We start from the raw sequence: 4,466 nt of genomic DNA on the forward strand, positions 1-4,466 counted from the left end.
GGAGGGACCGGCACTCGACATGAACAAACGTAACAGACTGCGCGTCGGTTATCGCAGAAACGCACTGCAGCTGGATTACCCAGATGGCGACAAACTAGTGCAAATACGTAGCAGTAGCAACGTAAAATGATACGAGGAACTGCAAATGACTGTAAAAACTGTAGACTCCGTCCACAGGCCCTGGCGGACCCAACGGTACCGACCGGCCGCCGTGTCATCCTCAACCACAGGCGTTACCGGATGCGATTATGGAGGGGCATGTGGTAAGCACATCGCTCTTCCGGCCGTATGTCAGTTTCCGAGACAGGACCCGCTATTTCTCAATCAAGTAGCTCCTCAGTTTGCCTCACAAGTGTTGAGTGCACCCCGCTTGCCAACAGCGCTCGGCAGGACGGACGGTCACCCATCCAAGTGCTAGTCCAGACCGACAGCGCTTAACTTCGGTGATCTGACGGGAACCGGCGTTACCAATGCGGCAAGGCCGTTGGCGCAAATGACTGTATTAACAGGTTATGTCAGTGTAACCAGTACCTATCCAAATATCGACGTTCAAAGTCAACAGTTTCTCACTAGAGTCCCAAAAAATAAATCAAAGGATCAAAGAAAACGAAACACGTCCGCTCATGGGATGGCAGTAGGAAAAGCCACTAAATAAAATAGATGTGAAAAATGTAGTGCACTGGACACAGTTGCTTTCTACGATACTGACATTGTAAACTAAAGAAAATGTCTCGTTTGGAAATATTTTGTGCCGGTACCCTGACAATCTGTTCGTCAGTATGAACTAAACACAAAATTTTCTACTGCTCGTTCCACATCCCTGCTGCTATGATGAAGCCGTGGGAGGTACTTGTAGCAGTGTTTCCCCCTCTTCCTTTAATATTTTTATTGTGTGATGGGAGATGCTAATGGTTCCTGAATATCTCTTAAGTACACTTTTTAAAGATATTTCTGCTTCCTCGTTTGTCTCTTTTGAGATGTTTCCCATATTGTAACACGTGAAGGATTGTGAAGAACTTGGCCTGCACGTACAGTGCGCTGAGACTTTTCTCTTAAACCTATAAAAAGTGTCACGAAAGCTGCTTTCAGAAACGGGGAGATAACCTTTGGTTGAGTGCAAAAGCTCGTGTTGCGCTTCTTAATGTGTTCATATACGAAATAAGCAAGTACTATCTACTTTCTCCTGCCTACGTGGTTACTGATTGGATTCCAATCTGATACTGCTGGGCGATTAACACTGCGATTCCGATTTGTGTCTAGGCACTGAAATTATTTCTGACGCTGTGATTTAGCTGCATCGAGCCTTTAATGTAATCTCCTGCTTATCATCTGAACACATTTGAAATTAGATCGCACATTGAGGGACATTGTCGCGCATTAGAGTAAGAAATAAGGAAAGTTGGTAGTCTGGATACCGACTCGGCGTGTTGTCCAGCGCAGCTAAATGCGCCTATTGGAGCACAGAGACAACGCTGGTTAGCCTGCTGGTCAACGTGCAGCAGTGCCATTATGTGTAGAACGCCATGCGCGCTCCATTAGCTCCGTAGTCTGTCAAATACTATTTTACAAAAACTATTCATCAAACAATTGTGATTTTTATGTTACATATAAGTTTATATGTCAGCTTCAAGGAGAAGTGCCCATCTCTCTCCAATGGTCATACTTTCTGTAATATTTCCATTTAAGTAAGACACTGCGAGAAATTCGAAAAAATTTGCAATGAAAAGTATGGGTCTCTATTATTTTACGTTTGGTGCTTATTACAACGTATGTTGCTAGGAATGAAATTTAGCAAAGATTTAGAATTTTTCTTTACACTTGGGAGGACGTCTCTATCTGTCTTCAGTCTCGAGAAACTGGAATTTATGTACCGCATTCACATCCGACCGCACTCGTGAGAGAACAAAATGTTCTTGACATACCACTTATCTCCCAAACCGTTCGAGATATCGAAACAAGATTTTGGAGAATGATAGCATACGATGAGGAGAATATTCTGCCACATGATAATCATACAAAAATTTCTTATCTACGTCGAAACAGCTGAAGCTGCAGTTTTTTTTTTCAATCCAGTACTGCCGTCATTAAAAAGTCATTGATAGCTAGTGAAAAGAGAATTTTATAGTATAAAAATGGATGTGAAATTTCTACTCTTATGTTACAGCAAACCTACATAGTGAGATTTTGTGCAAGGTAATTGACCTCTCTGGTCGCCCATTGCTTGCGTAGTAAGACACTTTGTGTCAAGATTCTGTCGCGATAGCAATTGAAAGGTGAGTATGTGTAATTTATACTGTGTTTTGGCAAAAAAGCAAAATTAAACTTGTCGACTAGAGAAATGCAGCCGTTCCTCATAACTGATGATGCTTCTCCGAATGAGAAATGGTTAACAACTCAGACAAAAAATTTATATTGTGTTTTGACAAAAAAGCAAAATTAAACCTGCCGATAAGAGAAATTCAGTCATTCCTCATAACTGATGATGCTTCTGCAAATGAGAAATGGTTAACAATTCAGTCAAAAATAAATCTCGATTTCTGTTGCTATGTTAAGGGATTCTCGTAACCCCATGTCTCTTTAATAATGAACAGATGGGACTGGAACTTACCAAAGGATTTTCTTTTTAACCTCAGTTGTATTAGACTTATGAAAAGTTCAGCAAACTTCTACCACGTTTCTCAACCTGCATAGAGTGAGAAAGTGAATCTTCTTATCACATATATCTCTTAAATTGCCAGTGATAGTTACTTTGACGAACAGTTGGCCAGGTTCTCCAAGTTGTCAGTGTGTTCACAGCATCAGAATTATGAAAGGTTTATTGGGTGAGTTGTACTCTGTAGCAAAAAGGCAGCATTGTTCCATTAGAAATAAAAAATTTGGTGCCTGTGTACATGTGAGTAACAAAGTTACAAAAACATGATAGTCATTACTTTATGAATTGCTTGAGACTACTTATTAAGGTTAAACTAGATTATAAATAAATATAATAAATATTTGACACATCAAAAGACCATGAAGGTGAAGATCACCACTTCACTCTAAATGGGAATAAGGACAAAAGGTGGCGAATTATTTGCTGCGAATTATTTTCATATTCCTCAGATGAAGAACAGGGAGAAAATCCTTTGGTAAGTTTCCACTCGAGTCGTTCACTGTTAAAAATACGATGGGTTACAGGATTTTGCAAAAATTACAGTAGATTTACTGAGTTATTGTTGTCTGAATCGTTAACATTTTGTCATTTGAAGAAGCATCATCAGTTATGAGTAATAGCTACTTCTCTTGTTGGCCGGTTTAATTGTGCTTCTTTTGGCAGACCAGAGTATAATTTGGATACTGGTCTTGCAGTAGCTGTTGCGACGTAATTCTGAAACAATGTCATATTAAACAAGCAATTGGCGATCAGAGAGGCCAATAGCTTGCAGTAAACCTCACTGTTTTGGCTTTCAGTAAAGTAAGAGAAGAAAGTTCATGTTTATTTTCATATTAGCAAATTCGCTTTTCGAAAGCTTTCGAAGACTCTTAAAGAACACCGGACTGAAGAAACAAAATAAAATCCATAGCATATGCTATATCGCTATGGATAAGAAAGTTCTGTATGTTAACTATACCGCATGATACTCTCTCTTTACATGCTATCACTTGCCAAAAGCTTTTATCGATATGTTCAGCATTTTAGGATGTATCAAGGATGTTATGAACACTTCAGTATATCACCTATGAGGTCAGAAGTGAATGCGCTATATGAGTTGCTTTTTCTTGAGACTGGAGACAAACAGTCTAAAGAAAAATTCAGTATCTTAGATAAATTGCGTTCACAGAAACACATGGTGTAACATGTGCCAAACGCAAAACCATATTCTTCATTGCAAACATTTTCGAATTTCGCGCAGTACCTTTCTTAAATGGGAATATCACAATAAGTATGACTATTAGCGAGATGATGGGCACTTCACCATGAAGCTGACTTCTACAGGTATAAGTAACGTGAAAATCAATTTTTTTTATCGATTACCTGCTGTGCAATCGTTTAAGAGAGACTGCAGAGCGTGCGCCTAGATTCTGTCGGTAGAACATGTAGCCAACTGGCGCGCCGAAAGCGGACAAAGAATGTCTACTATAAAAAAAAAGTCTGATTTAAAGTAGTTGTCACTTGACAGGCAACGGGCTCCAGGGCTCCCGCCACCGATAAACCAATGACAGCCGGCGCTGTCGGCTGCCACTGCGTTGCCACTTCGCACTGCTGAGCTGACTAAGGCATTGTGCCAGCCAGCCAGTCCTCACAGTCCTCAGCGAGCCGTTATAGACGTGCGGGTGAGAGATTTGAGTGACTTGTACCTTCGCGTGTTTACGATGTGTGATGAAAGCAGTAGCAAGAGAGGGAGGCCGAGACTGCACACTCCTCGAAAACCTCCAAAAAGTGGCGGACATGGCGTCGTTATACGCAGTCAGGCGCGTGAATACGT

General features: G+C 40.8%; 1 pseudogene; it reads right to left on the reverse strand.

The window, feature by feature from the left end:
* Window positions 1-371: 371 nt before the first annotated feature.
* On the reverse strand, window positions 372-489 carry LOC124723395 (annotated as a pseudogene).
* Window positions 490-4,466: the final 3,977 nt, after the last annotated feature.

The sequence above is a fragment of the Schistocerca piceifrons genome, chromosome X (assembly GCF_021461385.2).
Source record: "Schistocerca piceifrons isolate TAMUIC-IGC-003096 chromosome X, iqSchPice1.1, whole genome shotgun sequence".
NCBI lineage: Eukaryota > Metazoa > Arthropoda > Insecta > Orthoptera > Acrididae > Schistocerca > Schistocerca piceifrons.